The 19009-nt window shown below is 36.2% G+C and overlaps 1 protein-coding gene across 5 annotated transcripts in view; it reads left to right on the top strand.

The window, feature by feature from the left end:
* The window catches only part of Alg12 (Alg12 alpha-1,6-mannosyltransferase), a 295448-nt gene extending 282367 nt beyond the window's left edge, over positions 1-13081 (top strand). For all 5 annotated transcript variants that reach the window (XM_090371645.1, XM_090371647.1, XM_090371643.1 and 2 more), the window contains one exon: positions 12854-13081. The gene's annotated coding sequence lies outside the window, so the exon portion shown is untranslated. The remainder of the gene's footprint in view (positions 1-12853) is intronic.
* Positions 13082-19009: the final 5928 nt, after the last annotated feature.

Here is a 19009-nt window from a genome sequence, read left to right as displayed (position 1 = left end):
CCCTTTCCCCTTTATTCTGAATTAATGAGCTTTCTATGTGTAACTGTTCCTCCCCCCTCTTTTCACTTGACATGTAAAGTACACTATCCAACTAAAAATCATCCCCCCTTAGTTGCAGGGAATTGTGATTATGAAATTCAGAAATATTTTGGCTTATAAAAATAATCAGTGGGTAACCCAGAATTCATTTCAACTGTGTATTCCAAAGAGAGCACAGTCTCAGAGGGGAAAATTTGGCATGCTATTGTTCAAGAATTAAACAATGCCTGGTTGACATTTGGCAGTGTGCTGAAAAAATTAAGGGGACATTGAACCCAAGCAACAATTGGGGTATAAGGTACTGATTGAGAGGAATAAACATATCATGAAACAGCTGTTATCTCATCTTGTCATTCCAACCATAGAGAACTGGGGTCTGGAGATGTAAGCAGCCAAAGGCAAGTCTGTAAGTGTTTACATAACATGTAAAGAACTGCATGCCATGAACTTTCTCATGAGAGCTGCAGCCCACAAACTTTTAATAACAAAAGCAATTTTTTTCTGTCTATTGGATCTATTTCAGCACAATGGATCCCAGAAAAAAACTTATTACATTAGTGTGTATTCTTGTTTATATTCTAACATGACCACTAGATCAGAGGAGTTTACAGTTAATTATTTTGATAATGAATACAATCAGTAACCATATTTAGCAGTCATATGGGCTTGAATCGTGATTCACTCAAATGGGCACATATTACTGCATTCTCATGCTTGGCCATTCGGCAATTATGTATGCCCCTGCATTGTGACAATTTTATGTAAGTGATCCTTAAACCTTCCAGTGCAACAGTGCTCTTTGTCACAAAGCAAGGATTATAATTATGTGTTTTGAAGAGTATAACACTGGAACATTGCTGTGAACAACACAGAGCCCTGACTTCAATTGAATACCTTTGAGATGAATTGGAATTCAGAATTAGGACAACACCAATATAGCCTTCCACATTAGCAAAACTCAATGCTAAAAAGAGGAGTGGATCACGGTACCACCAACTTTGTACCAGAAATTAATATAAATCATATATATTACATGGGAGCAGTCATTCCAAGCATGTTGGCCAAAAGTGGGCCACCCCATATCCCATGACTTTTTAGTAGGATAGTCTATATCCCTATAGATCAGTCTGAATGTTAAAAACATCAGAAACAAAATTTTTAATAAAAAACAAAATATTCTGTTTTCAACTTTTTTGAGTAAGAGTATAGACATTTATTATTAGATACAATTCTGCTTTGTTATGCAAATTTAGAAATCGCGTAATCTGTTTTGTTTAAAAAATAACTGAATGCTGTATGCATACATTAGACCTGATGTTCGAAAAATCTCTGGTTAAGAAAAAAATTGAAACTATGTATAATTGAATTTAATGATTAGGTTTCTCAAGGACTTGTTAGTTTAACACATCAAATTTACTAGACTTGTTAGTATAACACATCAAATTTACATAGACTTGTTAGTATAACACATCAAATTTACTATCACAGCAGTACTGCTGTGATAGTAAATGTGACCATTTGGCTACTTTAAAATTGTTGCAGTTTTGCAGCCCTTTAAACCACAGAAGTGTGTCTATACCATTTTCTAACTTTACATTACTTACAGCATGCACAACTGCAAATAATTTTGCAAACATTTTTCTTTTAAATTTTATTTTGTAAAATTTCAATAAAATTAACAAATTTTTATATAATTAATCAAGTTTTTGCATTTATTTACCTCGTGACCAACATTTGTGATTTGATTCACCCTATGGTTTGTGCAAGTACAGGTGGTGCCTGGCAATTCGACAGTCTCGCAATTCACTGTACCGCTATTCGACAGTCGGATTTCGCGGGCCAGCGAAAACACTACATGATATTGCACGATAGAATTCTTTGCTGGACTACGTAACTGCGTTTAACATTACTAAATAGCACTAAATAGTGACGGCTGCTTCATACATTTTAACCAATGGTATTAAAGAGCGAGAGTAACATTTAACCAATGACAGATAAAGCGGAAATAGATCTCTCAATCGTTCAGCTACGTTAGCCGCCCTCAAAGATAGCTACAGATATGCCGTCAGTTCTTCCTCAGTTATGAGACATTAACTCGTTAATAATCGTAGTCTGAGTTCACGTTTGCTCTAGTTGTTTGTGCTAATTTATAATTCCGCATTTCTCATAAAGTAAAAAATTTTGTGCTTTGGCAGTTATATATTTTTTGAGTGAAATTTGATAATGGGTCTAAAGAGAAGTGAACAACGGAATAATTCAGGAAAGAAACACACTTGGTTGAGCATAGAAAAGAAGAAAGAAATTATAGAAAAAGTGCAGAAAGGTAGAACAATTACAGATATAGCTCAAGAGTATGGCATCCCTAGGTCAACTGCAGCAACTTTTTGGCAACAAAGAGACAAGATTATAGGTGCTAGGGTGTTCGCTGAAGCAATGAAAATTTCTGACTGAAACAGATCTTTAATCATTGAAGAAATGGTAAAGCTGCTTCTTACCTGGATTAGAGAAAGACAGATGAAAGGAGATCCAGTAACTCAGGCAATGATCTGTGAGAAGGCTAGGTTAATTTTTGAAGAATTGCAGAAGAAAATTCCAGGACGTATCTCAGATCAAACTGATGAATTCAAGGCAAGTCGTGGGTGGTTTCACAGATTCAAAGGTAGAACAGGTATCCATAGTGTTCTCAGACATGGGCGAGCAGCTAGTGCAGATAAAAAAGCTGCAGAAGAGTTTGTGAAAAAATTTGAAGATTTAATCATGAAGGAAGGCTACTTGCCACAGCAAATTTTTAACGGGGATGAAACTGAGTTATTTTGGAAGTGCTTACCAAATCGAACATACATCATGCAAGAAGAAGTGACGCTCCCAGGACATAAGCCTATGAAAAATAGGCTTACCTTGTTATTGGCAGCAAATACAAGCGGAGACTTTAAAGTAAAGCCACTTCTCGTTTACCACTCTAAAAATCATCGCTGCTTTGGGAAGAAAATCATCAAGTCCAAACTGCCAGTGATGTGGAGTCTTCAAAAAGTTTCCAGAAAGTCTTCAAAGATTGGATTTTTGAGGAGTTTGCCCCGAGTGTAAAAAAATTCCTCATTGACAACAATTTACCTTTGAAAGCACTGCTGATTCTTGACAATGCTAGTGCCCACCCCCAAGACTTGGCAAACATTCTTGAAATTGACTTTGATTTCATCAAAGTCCAGTTTTTGCCTCCAAACACCACATCACTGATTCAACCCATGGATCAAGAAGTAATTGCCTGTTTTAAAAAACTTTACACCAAGGCTTTGTTTTCACAGCTTTTTGACGTGACTCATTCTTCTGATAAGACACTGAAGGAGTTCTGGAAGACTGAGTTCAATATTCTTCACGCCATTTCCTTTATTAAAACTGCCTGGGAGGGAGTGACACAGAGGACCCTTCGTGCATCATGGAAGAAACTCGTTCCTTCCTTTTTTCGGGATGACAACAATGCAGTCCAAACCGCTGAAGAATCAGAAGCAATTGCGGCCATGCGAGAAATCATTTCAATGGCGGAGGACCTCGACATAGGAGAAGTTGATGAGGCTGAGGTGGAAGAGCTTGTGGAGGATCACGATGACGAACCAACTGTGGAAGAACTCAAAACACTCAGCGAACAGGAAGCAAAAGAGAGAGAAAAGGAAATTTCACTTGAAGAAGAAGACAGGGAAAAAGGGCCGATGCCAACAGCTGCCATTAAAGAAATTTTATTCCATTGGGAGAAGGTGCAATCTGCTTGTTTAAAATAGCACCCTAACACTGCTGTTGTAACTAGAATGACAGACTTGTTTAACAACACTACTATACATCACTTCAAGGCTATCTTGAAAAAGAGGAAGCGAGAGTCCACCCTTGATCAATTCCTCATCCCCATTCAAGCCAAGAGGAGAAGAGAAAGGGTAGAACAAGATAAATAAAACATCCTTCCAACATCTAAGGCTCAATGAAATGTATGTACTCATTATGTATTTTGTAATTTCGTAATTTTGTTATATGGTAGAATATAGTAAAGTCAATAATACTGTGTATTTCTCTCCGACAACGAATTAATCAATTTTCCATAAACTTATATGGAAAATATTGACCCGCAATTCAACAAATTCGCAATTTGACTCTAATTCGGCGACGGATTATAGTCGAATTGCGAGGCACCACTGTACATGCTCAAGTGTATATGTCTGCACATCTGTGCATGCTACTTCAGGTCTGAGTGTGTAGGAGTCACTACTATATAATGCTGCACTGTGCCATTTTATTTTAGTTTGGTGAAATTTTATATGTGGAAAGGTATTTCAGCAATTTTCACAGTGCTAGTTAGATTCCTTTGCTAAAATGTTGCGATCTCATGGTCTTACCCAAGAGCAGATTCACAAATGTCTACAGGAATTACCACGGGTTAGAATTTCCCAATTCTTTCACAAAAAGTGGCCATGTCGCCCATTTTTGATCAGCTATCTTCCTACTATAATTGTTTTTTAAGGACAAATAGTCCTCGTGCAGCCTTGCAACCTCAGAGGGGGGGGCAATATCTGTGGTGTTGATATTGTCTTCTAGCCCTGTTTACTGCTCGCCTTAATACTGTTAACTCTGAAGTCCACCAAGGACAGGATTTCGATCTAGCAACTTTCTTCTTACAAGCCTTGCACGCTGCTCTTATAATTGAATCCTGTATAAATACAGCAAGAGAGTCAGCCGAATGCTCTGTTAACTGATGTTGCCTTATCACAGAGACGTCTATAAGAATTGGTGCAATGAATGCAGACCAATCAGTTGTTTTCAGTGAGAACCAAACCAACCCTGGCACTCAATATTGACTAGCTGAAATTGTAACATTTTTTAAGTAAAAGGAGATAACATTATGGTCACTAGATGTCCAGTCAGAAATGACCCTCCAGAGACAGTGTACTTCGATGGCTGGATCCTGTCCATCATCAGGCTCTCCGTATCGCTATTGGAGCATATCGAACATCTCCTGTCCAGAGCTTATACGTCGAAGCAAACAAACCACCGTTATTGCTTCAACGTAAGCAGTTGTCTCTAAAGTATGCTTTAAAACTGAAATCCCTGACAGACCATCCTACATGGCCATTCGTTTTTGAGCCACGATGGGAAAATTTGTACAACACCCGTAAGACTGTCAATCGTCCTTTTGGTATTCGTCTCCAAGAGCTACTCAAAGAACTTAAGATCAAGGTAGACAAGGTTGCCCAAACACCAAAGCAACCCCTTCCACCCTGGCATGCTCATGTTCCAGCATGTGACTTGTCCCTTAGAAATTGGGGAAAGTCACATGCTGGACCTTGATAGCATCAGCAAATATTCTTGCACCCTTTCCATTTAAATGTATCCCATCCCTGTAGAAGCATCTCTCCTGTTAAAAAGTGCAGATCACATTGAAAAAATTCTACCCCGAGCCCTGCACAATCTCTCCAGGGCTGAATTGATTGACAAGGCTCTCATCATATTCAGTGAAACTTCCCTTTAACAGACAGCCATGGGGAATGAAAATGTGTCCATTAGAGAGAAGTGTCCGCTAACAAGAAGTCTGAGGGAGAAAAAAAAAGAAAGAAAGAAAGAAAAATCGTTAAACGTTTAATGTAAAATTAAATTAAAATATATACAGATTTTGAACAATATTTTTGTAAATAATATACAATTACATACACAAGAGATAAAGAAAAATCGTTAAACATTTAATGTAAAATTAAATTAAATTATATACAGATTTTGCACAATAATATAATAAATAATATACATACAATTGTGCTATGCATATTATGACTTTATCTTAAGAAAAATACATACAGTAATCATGTATTTTCTTCTGCACCTTCTTCCGGCTGATAATTTTGTTTCCGACATTTGTTTGGAGTGAAGAAACCATTGAAAGTCCTTCAGTATCTTCTTCAGCGGCAAAAAACATTTTTAAACGATTGATTTGTATGAGCGCTTCTTCTATTTTCATCGGTGGTTCGTCGTTAATATGTTCTTTGACAGAATGACCTCCTGCCATTTCTTCATCCTCATGAGGAACTTCTTGGAAAATATCAATGATAATGTCGTCGATATCTAGAGCACCGTCTTCTGTAGTGAGGTTCAAGTCTATATCTTTGTAGCCAGGGTCACTTGTAGCTGAAGTATCGTACATTATCAATAGATGTTGAGTTTTTCTTGTTCTTCTTGGTGCTCCACATTGCTGTTCACAACTTCAATTTTTGCGTTTGAGAAGCCAGACTTTACAAAACAGTTCACGACAGTTTGTTTTCTAATTGCGTTTACTGAAGAGGAAATCCATTGAATTGCATCTAGGATGCTGATTTACTTTGCAAGGTCACTTGCACATGTTACATCATTCGTGTTTGCAATGAGATGTCTTAAAACACATTTTCTGTAGTGAAGTTTAAAATTTTTTATTATCCCTTGGTCCAAGGGCTGACACTCTGCAGATGTGTTTGGTGGCAGAAAAAAGATTTGAATATTGGACAATTCAATGTGTGGGTGAGATGCAGCATTATCCATGAAAAGAATAATTTTTCTGTTTTGACGAATCATGTTTTGGTTAAAGTGACTTATCCATTTGCTCATGATATCTCGTGTCATCCACGCTTTTTTATTAGACTTCCAGTCAACATTCAAAAGATTCAACTTTATGCCCGTGAAACAACGAGGATTTTGTGGGTTTCCTGTAACAAGAGGTTGTTCAAAGTCTCCCAGCATATTTGTACACAATAGTACAGTCAAGCTTTCCTTAGAAATTTTTCCGCCTGGCACTTTTCGTTTTTTAGACTCATTGTTTTTTCAGGAGGAGCTTTAAAAAACAACCCTGTTTCGTCACAGTTGTAAATATCCTTAGCTTCAAAATCACGACATAAATCTTCCAATTTGACGGTCCACTCTGTTACAACCCCAGTATCAACAGATCCACCTTCACCACTTACGGTTTTCCAAGAAATTTTATGCCGAGTTTTGAACTTGTCTAGCCATCCCACAGAAGCTTTGAACTCATTTACTCCCATAGATTTCGCAACCTCCAAAGCCTTTTTCCTAATAATTTTTCCTAAGGCCCATTAATGGGAATTTTTTTAGCAAGTTCGCGACAAAACCACTCCTACGTAACATTGTCAATTTGAAGTCCAACAGTTTTCGGGAATGATTTTTGAACCTGATCATTTCCGTGTTGCCAAAATTGTTTGAGCAGTTCATTTTTTTCTTTAGGATTTCGCTTACCTGTGTCTTCCTGATTTTGAATTTTGCAGCGAGATTGTGAACACTATATTTTTGCCGACCATACGCATTAATGAGTTCGACTTTATCTTTTAAAGTTAAATTTTTACGAGAAGACATTGTGCACTTCACACGACACTGAACAAAACTGAAAACTGAAACTCAAAAAACGAAAGGCCGACCATATTTCCCCCCCCCTGCACACACCGAATTCATCAGAAGTTTTACACGTGCATTAAAATTCTTGAAAAAGGCTTTAGAACCGCGACATAAACCTTGATAAAATTCAGAGAATCGGAAATAGAAAATAAACACACGATTGAGGCAATACGTGGAAGAAAAGTTCCTAGAAAAAGGGCCGCAAGCTGTTATGGGGAGATCAAATTAAGTGCTAATCTAAACGAAACAGTGCAGATTGCCTGTCCGCGTCCATTACAGAGAATGTCCGCTAGACAGAAGCAGCAAACACGTTAAAACCAATAGAGGTGAGTTGGGGAATTTGAAAATGTCCGTTGTAGAGAGATGTCCGTTAACGAGAGGTGTCCGTTAGGAGAAGTTTCAATGTACTTCCTCCTATCATGTCTAGGCAGAATTGCAGACACTTTCAAATTCAACCCTAGCTCACGACTCTTTTTTCAACATTGACCTGTACTTGTTAATTAAATCTGCAGATCTCTTATTTCTAAGGTTATTAGTGCCAACAAGTACAACAATATCACCTTTTGTGCCCTTAAAAGATGATATATGCTCTGCAACGTTATCAATTTTTGCCACTGACAGACATACCCTGGTCCTGTTCCATCTATCCTTTTTGCATAATATGTTCCCTGTCTCCTTAACAATAACTAGTTCCTGTGGGACCAGTGCATTCTGCCTTGGAGATTGCCGCTGTGTTGCCTGATGCACAGGGGTGAGCTCTTTCTGGGCCCCTCATATTCCTCTAGGGCATCTACCCTAGATACCCTAGAGGAATATAACATCAGAACACTGAGTTGGCACCTAATTTCCTCACAGTCTGCACCTAGCACACACAAAGACATCCTCCTTGGCTAGATCATGTCCTGTTCTAGACAGGTCTGCAAACATTTCACATTTCGCACATTTTTTTAGACTCTGTTGCATTGGAGAATTTCCCCATTCAGTTCTCACCTTAGCCACAGCACTCTGGCTAATCTGCGAGCATTGCTTTGCTGCTCTTGTCTGGGTCATGATTGTGTTTAAGTATAATTTAATTAAGAATGAAATTTAATAAGATTAATAAGTTTTACTGATTAATTGATAATACTATACTAAGCTAACAGATTTCTAATACATGTTTTGCTATCTAGATTTATGTTAAACGGTACGCTACCTAGTTCGGGATATGCCTTGTTCTATTCCGTATTGTATAACAGTGGCAGCAAGTTACGAATGGTAAAATCTATGTACACTAAGTATTAACTTTCAAAATCGCTATCTAAATTCAAAAGAAACCAAGGGCTTGACTAGGACTATATGCTGTTTATAGAAAATAATTGAATATGACAATTAAGTCAATTGAGTTCTTTACTTATGTGAACTCTTATGTAAAATCAGATTAATCCACTAGATGGTTTGCTATTGATGATCATGCTCAGGTAGCTGATTAACTGAATGAATGTTTGCTAAATAGATGATTTGCTATTGATGATCATGCTCAGGTAGCTGATTAACTGAATGAGTATTTTGCATCTAAAATCACACATGAGGAGTTATTCAAGGAGGGGTATGCCAGAAGTTTACCGAACTCTAACTGGGAGCTAAGTGATTTTGTAATAACTGAGAGAGAAATTGTTGAAGTTAAACTCAAGGAAGACACCTGGAGTGGATGTGTTATACCCAGTTATATTAAAGGAGGCAGGAAAGGAAGTAAGCACACCTCCAGTCCCTGTGAACTGGATGTGTGCAAATGTATCCCCAATTCACAAAGAGGGTTTGAAAGGTGACACAATTAACTATAGACCTCTGGGGAACATAATGGAGTCACTGGTTAAAAGAAGCACTGCAGGATCATCTAGACAAGACTGCAGTAATAGTGAAGAAACAGCATGGGTTTGTTAAAGGGAGGTTGTCTGACCAATTTGATTTGATGCTATGATGTGGTCACAAAGGATCTGGATGCAAAACAATGTCGATATCATATACAGTACTTGGATTTTGGGAAAGCTTTTGATACTGTTGCACATGGAAGACTGCTGTACAAATTGGAGTGGTATGGCATTAAGGGCAAGTTACTACAATCAATAAAGGGATGGTTAAGTGGGAGGCAATAGAGGTTGGTAATCAATGGACACTGCTTTTTGTGGACTAATGTTATTAGTGCAGTCCCCCAGGGTTCAGTGTTGGGTCCATTGTTGTTTTGTGTATTCATGAAGGTATATCAGGCTTAACGTCCAAGTTTGCAGATGATACAAAGGTTGGCAGGGTTGTTAACGACAGTAAAGACAGTATGGTACTGCAACTGAATCTAGATAAGTTGGGCAAATGGGCTGAGAAGTGGTAACTGAAGTTTAACATTGACAATTGCAAAATACTGCATATGTGTAGCAATAACCCAAGAGAAACATACCATTTGTGTTCTACTACACTCAGAGAAGTGGAGAGTGAAAGTGAAAAAAGACCTGGGGGTAATTGTACAGTCAGATATGAAGTTTGCTGAGCAGTGTAGATGGGCTGCTATCTACACTGCTCAACGCTAGATGGCCAGAGCAGGTCATGGAGTCTTGTCAATGATATATAGGAATTTTGCTAGCAGGGACAACTAGGTGATTAACTTGTTGTACAAGGTAATGGTCAGGCTACTCCTTGTGAGTACTGTGTATAGGTCTGGAGGCCTCATTTTAGGAAGGATGTAGAGTTGCTTGACCATTTCAGAGAAGGGCAACAAGATTGGTGAGGGGAACGAAGGGGTCCACTTACTAAGAAAGGCTTAAATTCTGCACAAACTGCAACTCCTGCATTGTTGTTGTTGTGGTGGTGGTGCAAGGGCTACTTAGGCCATATTGCGCCTCCCAAATAAATTTATTTTCTATATAAAAAACTGCTTGAGCAGCACTTAGAAATGGTCATACATTTTTATTTGTTTTAAATAGTAAAAGAATTTGGAGAGATATGCTTCTTTACCTATTTTGCTATTCAGAGAGAGAGAGGTTGTTGTAGATCTGAAATGAAACAAAAGTTTGTCTTGCATTGCTGAACAATTTACATTCAAGGAGTATATGTTTTACTGTAACTGGTTGAGAGCAGTGCGCACACTGTGGAGGATCATTTCCTGTAAGCAGATAGAAATGTGTGACCTAAGCAACTCCTGGAGACTACGCATATGTGAGGTGATCTGATTGAGATGTATAAGGCCTTGAATGGGTTGAGCAAGCTCAATGCTGATGGGATTCTTCCTCTTTCTCAGATTAAGAACCTGAGGGGACATAGCTTCAGATTGAGGAAAGACAGTTGTGGAGCACCAAGAAGAACAAGAACTTCAACATCTATTGATAATATACGATACTTCCGCTACAAGTGACCCTGGCTACAAAGATATAGACTCGAACCTCACTACAGAAGATGGTGCTTTAGATATCGACGACATTATCATCGATATTTTGAAAGAAGTTCCTCATGAGGATGAAGAAATGGAAGGAGGTCATTCTGTCAAAGAACATATTAACGATGAACCACCGACGAAAATAGAAGAAGCGCTCATACAAATCAATCATTTAAAAATGTTTTTCACCGCTGAAGAAGATACTGAAGGACTTTCAATGGTTTCTTCACTCCAAACAAATGTTGAAAACAAAATTATCAGCTGGAAGAAGATGCAGAAGAAAATAAGTGATTACTGTATGTATTTTTCTTAAGATAAAGTCATAATATGCATGCACAATTGTATGTATATTATTTACAAAAATATTGTGCAAAATCTGTATATAATTTAATTTAATTTTACATTAAACGTTTAACGATTTTTCTTTATCTCTTGTGTATATAATTGTATATTATTTACAAAAATATTGTTCAAAATCTGTATATATTTTAATTTAATTTTACATTAAACGTTTAACGATTTTTCTTTCTTTCTTTCTTTTTTTTTTCTCCCTCAGACTTCTCCTTAGCGGACACTTCTCTCTAACGGACACATTCTCGTTCCCCATGGCTGTCTGTTAAAGGGAAGTTTCACTGTATATATATATATATGTGTATATAATATTACGGATAATATAAAGAACCATTAGAATAAGCAAATAAATCCAACAATAATACCATCAGGGACCTAAGACAACGCAAAAAAAAAAAAAAATAATAATAATAATAATTATTATCGCTTTTTACCGACAATCTAGATGACGTCAACTGGGGCCAACCACCCAGAATGAAGGCAAAAAACGACAAGGTTCTCTGTTTCTGCGATGATCAATATGTGCTAAGTAATTGGCCCCAGTTGACGTCATCTAGATTGTCGGTAAAAAGCGATAATAATTATTATTATTTTTTTATTTTTTTTTTTTTTGCGTTGTCTTAGGTCCCTGATGGTATTATTGTTGGATTTATTTGCTTATTCTAATGGTTCTTTATATTATCCGTAATATTATAGACATTATGGGTGCATTGCATGATTGCTTGCAACTGCATTGACTCATAAATATTATTTACATATTAGTTACAGTTACTGTCGTTTTAACTTTCTTTACTTTTTTATCAATAATTATAATTATATGTGTATATATATATATATATATTGCAATGTCGAGTTTACAGTATATGTATTTCTGCCTTCTATCCAATTTACGTTATATGTATTACACTATTCTGTTACGTTTGTAAATTCTAAGTAGTTATAATAGAAAATACATTTATCTATCTATTGCCAACCGGAACTCTCAAGCGACCTATATGTGATATCTACACCAAATCACCATTACTAAAAGCTCTACAAATTTTAATGTTGTATGTTATGGACTATGTGATAAAGTTAGGTTATTAAAACACGTATGTAGTGCTCTAAATTTTAGTTTATAAATCTCTTCTAATGCCGATTACACTGCTACAAAGCTATGTAGAAACCTCCAAGTATTTCCTATATCAGTACTTAAACAATGGCGACAGAATTGTTGTATGGAAAATTCAAAATTGATACAACACAATGCTGGCAAAAGTTGATTGTAGTTTTTTAAGCAATTACAAGGACCAACAAGTAAAGAAAAATTCACCAAATTTTTGGGAAGATGAGTATCGCCAGTGGCATGCATAGTGTTATGTCTTGATGAATTTTTGGATTGCAAAGGAAGCATTATTCCAATGATGTATTAATATCTTCAGCTAATTCTTTTTAATTAAAGGTTATTACATTATTTAATCATATCAGTTATGTTTTTGGAAGATTTTAATTGAAGTTGGCAGAAGAGAAGAACTATCGCTCATCTCAGTAAATAAGTTGTGGCTGATGTGCTACTTTTAACTGTCTTCATTTCATTTCTTTATTAACTGGAATTATTTTATTATTATTTTTATTTTTTTTTTAATTTTGTTAAAAGTTTGTCTATCTTCTCCACAGGAGCCAGTGCAACCAGACTTTACATGGCCTCCTCTTTCAATCAAGGGAAGGTCAAGAATAGGGTGGCCAAATGTCCTAATTTTCTTGGAGTTTTCTCAGTTTTGGACGTAGTTTTGGAAATGCTGTTTTCCCCCATTTTCATCTAAAGCTATTTTTCTGAACTAAATATATGATATTAAAATTAATATGTAATTTTGTTAATTTAGCCTGGCAATTAACAATATTGTAATAAATAGCAACATTGTACATTTTATATCTAACATTGTCGAGATGTGAGGAAGATGTAATAAAACATCAATGTGAATTGTGTGTTGTACTGTTTCTGTGCCTTAAATAATTTAGCAAACTGAAGAAGCTGTCTATAATTATTGATAAAATAGATGAGATATTTTTTCTCCCTTAAGTAAAATGCCTTCCTTGATGATGAAGCTGAATGCAGAATATGCATGACAGAAGTAATGGACATGGTGATAATGCTGATATAAAAAGGTTAAAATAAAGAAAGCAAAATTTCAGAGGTGAAACTACAAATTCTGCTCCAACTCACTCAAGATACTCTTTGAGAAAGGAGGCCCATTTTTTGATGACATACCCTGCTGAAGAAAACAGACATTTTTGTAACAATCACACTGAGCTGTCAGATCTTGAATTTTTTTGCCTCTATGTGGTGGTGGCAGACCTGATGGTATTGAAGTTTCGCTGCACTATCAAGCCATTGCAATGCCTAGATGCAAACAGCAAATTCCACTACTTATTACATGAAAAGGACAAAGGAAAACTGCTATTCTGCAACTACTGAGAGCCAACACCTCATTGTAATGGCCTTCATATGCATGTTACAATGACTTTGACTTCAGATTCTTCAAACCCAATTGATTGTTTTGTTTTACTGAACAATGCACCAACTTCACAGTAGTGTCGGGTGAAATCTTTGCTACAATACCCAGACTTGACTTTGAATCCCACCAATGATGCAAAGAATTTTTATTGGGCTTTGTCACAGCATGGCTGAATTGGTGTCAGGCAGATAGTACAGTTTTTGTCTTCAAAACTCAAGTTTTTTGTCCAGCAAACAGGTAAATCAACCACAGGACACAAGTAATTTACAGGTATAATATGTACAGCATAATATTGCCCAAGTTGCTAATACTACTAAAACCCTTATAACACCTAATATGCCTTCATCAATGTCATTAATAGATGCTGAAAACCAACGTTAAACTCTGGAATTTTCCACTTAGTACTACAAAAAGATTAATATCCATTCATACCAACCATATCTTTATCCATATTAGTAACTTGCCCATAATGCTGCTCTGTTCCAATTTGTACAGCAGTTTTTTGTGTGGAATACTATCAACAGCTTTTCTGAAATATAAGTATATGATGTTAAAATATATTTTACATCCAGTTTGTTATAGCATCATAGTACCCAATCAGGTTGGTCAGACAAGATCCATGCTGTGATCGTGTATAACTGCATTCTATGTAAGTAATCTTGCATTCATTAATCAGCAACCCAATGACTTTTCTTCAAACAAGTAAAACTTATAGCACTCTACTTACTAATTTCAATCTTTGATTCTCCTTTGTGAACTAAGGAGACATTCACACAGCTTCAGTCCAGAGGACCTTCCTGGAATCCAAGGATGCTCTAATAATTATGGCTGGAGGTTTCTGTACTTGTGTTGTTGCTGCTTATAATATAAGCGGATACATTCCATTAGCCCCTGGTAACTTACTTTTAGCTTCAGCAGTTTGTTCAGGATGTTATTTCCTTTAATGCTATGATTACATCTAGTTCTGTTATGATTGACTCTTAGCTGTCTTGATTCTTTATTTATGTTATGAAGTGAACCTTCTGCTGCATCTCATTTGATTCAAGGAACTTATACACACCATGACATTGAAATTGCGGTACCCTGAAGGAACAGGAATACAGACAGGATATTTAAGAGTAATGATAGATAACATTTGATTCCCCTTTCTGAACTGAAGAGACACTCACACAGCTTCATTCCATAGGGACCTTCCACGAATCCAAGGATACTCGAATAATTATGGAGGTTTACTTACCTGTTTTGCTGCTAATTTTAATGAGTGAATAGATTCAACGAGCTCCAGGTGATTTATTTACTTTTATATTTAAGAATTTCTTCAGGATATTATTTCCCTTCATTTTCATTGATGCTGTGATTACATCTAGCTCCATTAGTTATAGTAGTATTAGTACAGTCAAATCTCGTTAATACAAAGTTCAAGGGACCTAAATTTTCATTTTTTTTAATGAGGTTTGTAGTAACAAGATCCCCCAAAAGTGTCAAAATTTACTGTTTTTTTTTTTTGTACATATTAAAAATACTAATAATTAATAATAATATCAAAAATAAATAAATTAATTAATTAATTTAAAATAAAATAAAGGCAAAAGCCTTGTCTAACAATACAGTAATAGGAATAACACACTTTTTAAAGATTTTATTTTATTTGTAAGATAAACTTAGAGAAAAGCAATTAACAGAAATGAAAATATTGTACAATATATATTTTGATATATACAATATTTTAGTATCACAGTAAAAAGAATTAATCTTAGTATAAAAGGAGACATACAAACCATTAACCTTTTGATAAATTAATCTAATTTAAAGAAGGAATCCAATATTCTTAGCACAGTTTTTGTCCTATATGCATTTTTAACTGCAGCTCAGACATCAAATGCAATAGTTGTTTCTTTATCAATGTTACTGCAGACGAATATATTCTCTATTATGCTCAATGCATTTTAGGCATCTTCAAATTCACCAACAAAATCCATATGCTCCTTCAAATTCCCTCATTCCTCAATGCTACTTTCCATTCGTCTTCTGGACCATGTTTTTTGATGATAATTCTCTCCAAATCCACTCTTTCTGAAACAGTTGATTATTACACTTGGCAATACTGTCCCAAGCAATAACAAGATCATGGATAGCATCCAAGACATTACAGTTTGGCAGCAAATTGTTCCCTCCCTCCTATGTTAAGGATTGCATACTTTATCAGTCAGGCTCTATGTGCTCTCTTATAGTTATAAATAATATACCTTGATCCAGTGGCTGCATAAAACTGGTGGTAATGGGAGGTAAAAACAACAGCCGTATATTTATCAACTTAAGCGTCTCGGCAGAATGTGCTGTACAAAAATCTAGAATCATCAAATGTTCCTTTTTTTTCTGAATCCATTCTTCTTGCCACTTTTAATAACCAAGAACCACTTTTAATAAATATGAAAATTTTGACCATAAGCCAAGCACTTCTGTTGGCCTCATAATCACAGAGAAGTTGGTTAGCTTCTTTAAAACATCTTGGCTTGGAAAACTTACCAATCACAAGTGGGCATAGTTTTGTAGTGCCATCTGAATTGCAGAATAACAGAACAGTGAGTCTTTCTTTACTTAATCCACCCTGACAAGGCTCTCCTCAAACAGCAAATTTTTTGGAAGCAAATTGTAAAATAAACCTATCTCATCAAGATTAAAAATATCCTTTACCTCATATTTTTCAAGAATGGATCATACAGAACATGACCAGTCTGTAGCCTTTTCTTTGTATTTATTTATTTATTTATATACATGTTTCTCATACACAGGGCACGCAGACCTTAAATAAATGTGAGAACGCTAGGAATTACATAAAATACAAAACAGTAGTAATCAATATAGAACTAAAATTGAAATACAGTCAAACTTCCCAATAACGAATTCGATAAATTCAGCAAAAAAATTCGTTATAGAGAAATTTCGTTATACAGAGAATATCTTTTTTATTAGAAATTATCTAATTAGAAAATGAAAACGAATCTACATTTATTTTTAATGTATTTTATTTCAAAAACACTTATTTAAATTACGTTTACACAATTTTCGCCGGTAAATATTACAAATTTTAAAAAAAATCTGTAATTTTTGTTTGCACAGTACAATTAAAAAATGTCTGATTCTCAAAGAAAACCTCACATTTGTTCAGAGCATTAAAAACATTATCAGGAACATTTTCACAAAACTGTAGACCCATATGAACCGTTTTAAAAGCGTTCATCATTTCTTCGCTAGTTGGCTTTTCTGTGGGTTGTTCTGATGCGTCTTCAGCATCATCATTAATTTCTTCGTGATCATCGTCGCATCTAACACTGTACAGCAGTATTTCATCTTCATTTGGATGTTCTGCCGTAGTCAGATCTTAATCTACATAAACATAACTATCCAGTGTTATTTCATTTTCGATGTTTCCAGACAATTCTAATGTCCAAAAGTTTTTCAGTTGTGAAAGGGCCAGTTCATCTTGTTCGTCCAGTTGTTGTTCGACTTCTGTATTCAATGCAAATCCTGCTTTCGAAAAACAATTTTGAATAGTGTATTCGGTGACATCGTTTATCCAAACTTTTACCAGTTCAGAGATGCAATCTCTAAGGTTAATTGTAACCTCCAAGTTTCTATTGACAATTGATTGATGCATTGACAATCTTCATTATATTGATTGACGCATTGACAATCTTCATTATTATTCTCTTTCGATAATGAAATTTAAAATTTTTAATAATGCCTTGGTCCATTGGCTGGTGTTTTGACGTTACATTTGGTGGTAAAAACAACTTCGCACTTTTAAATTTGGCAGGATGTGCTGGACAGTTGTCAGTTACCAACACGATTTTCCTTTTTTCTTTTGCTATACGCTTGTAGTAGTAGTAGTAGTGGCACATGATGCAAGAAAGCAAGTGTAGGAGCTTATGCAGCATCAGCCAAAAAAAAAAAAAAAAAAAATCATCACGCCATTCCCTCCAAATGCCTGTCCAGTTCCTCCTTAAATTTATTTAACCTATCAACTTCCACAACGACAGATGGAAGTTTGTTCCAGCAATTAACCACCCGCTGGCTAAAGGCAAATTTCCGCACATCTATTCTACATCTGTCCTTTCTTAATTTGAACTTATGTCCCCGTAGGTTCGTAATCTGAACAAGTGGAAGGATCCCATCAGAATTCAGCGTGCTCAACCCATTCAAGGCCTTATAGACCTCAATCAGATCACCGCGCAGGTGCCTAGTCTCCAGCCACTGCAATTTGCAGAACTTAAGCCTCTCTTGGTAAGAGAATCCCTTCATTCCCCTCACCAATCGTGTTGCTCTTCTCTGTACACGCTCAAGCAAATCTACATCCTTCCTAAAATGAGGCCTCCAGACCTGTACGCAGTACTCAAGGCGTGGCCTGACCATTGCCTTATACAGAGGGACAATCACCTCCTTTTCCCTGCTAGCAAAATTCCTATATATCATTGACAAAACCCCATGACTTGCCCTAGCAGCCTGTCTGCATTGCTCAGAAAACTTCATATCTGACTGCACAATTACTCCCAGGTCTTTTTCATTTTCTACCACGTTAAGTGTAGTACCACACAGTTGGTACGTTTCTCTGGGGTTACTTCTACCCATATGCAGTACTTTGCATTTGTCAAGGTTGAACTTCAGTTGCCACTTCTTAGCCCATCTGCCCAAATTATCTAGATCCTGTTGCAGTAGCACACTGCCATTACTGTCATTAACAACCCTGCCAACCTTTGTGTCATCTGCAAACTTCGACATTAAGCCTGATATACCTTCATCAATATCATTGATAAATACACAAAACAACAGTGGACCCAACACCGAACCCTGTGGGATTCCACTAATAACATTAGTCCATGAAGAGCAGCACCCATTGATTACCACCCTCTGTCTTCTCCCACTTAACCATCCTTTTATCCATTGTAGCAACTTACCCTTAATACCATTCTGCTCCAATTTGTACAGTAGTCTTCCATGCGCAACAGTGTCAAAAGCTTTCCTGAAATCCAAGTATATGATATCAAAATTATTTTTCGCATCCAGTTCCTTTGTGACCACATCATAATAACCAATCAAATTTGTCAGACAAGACTTTCCCTTAACAAACCCATGCTGTGTTTGAATTATTGCTGCAGTCTTGTCTAGATGATCCTGCAATGCATCTTTAACCAGTGACTCCATTATTTTACCCGGAACAGAAGTTAAACTAACTGGTCTGTAATTACTCGTGTCACCCTTCGATCCACCTTTGTGAATTGGGGACACATTTGCACATCTCCAGTCCGTGGGAACCTCC

Source organism: Mastigoproctus giganteus, chromosome 4 (genome assembly GCF_048544385.1).
Source record: "Mastigoproctus giganteus isolate SK-2022 chromosome 4, ASM4854438v1, whole genome shotgun sequence".
NCBI classification, from domain to species: domain Eukaryota; kingdom Metazoa; phylum Arthropoda; class Arachnida; order Uropygi; family Thelyphonidae; genus Mastigoproctus; species Mastigoproctus giganteus.
This window is presented reverse-complemented; position numbering and strand designations above follow the sequence as displayed.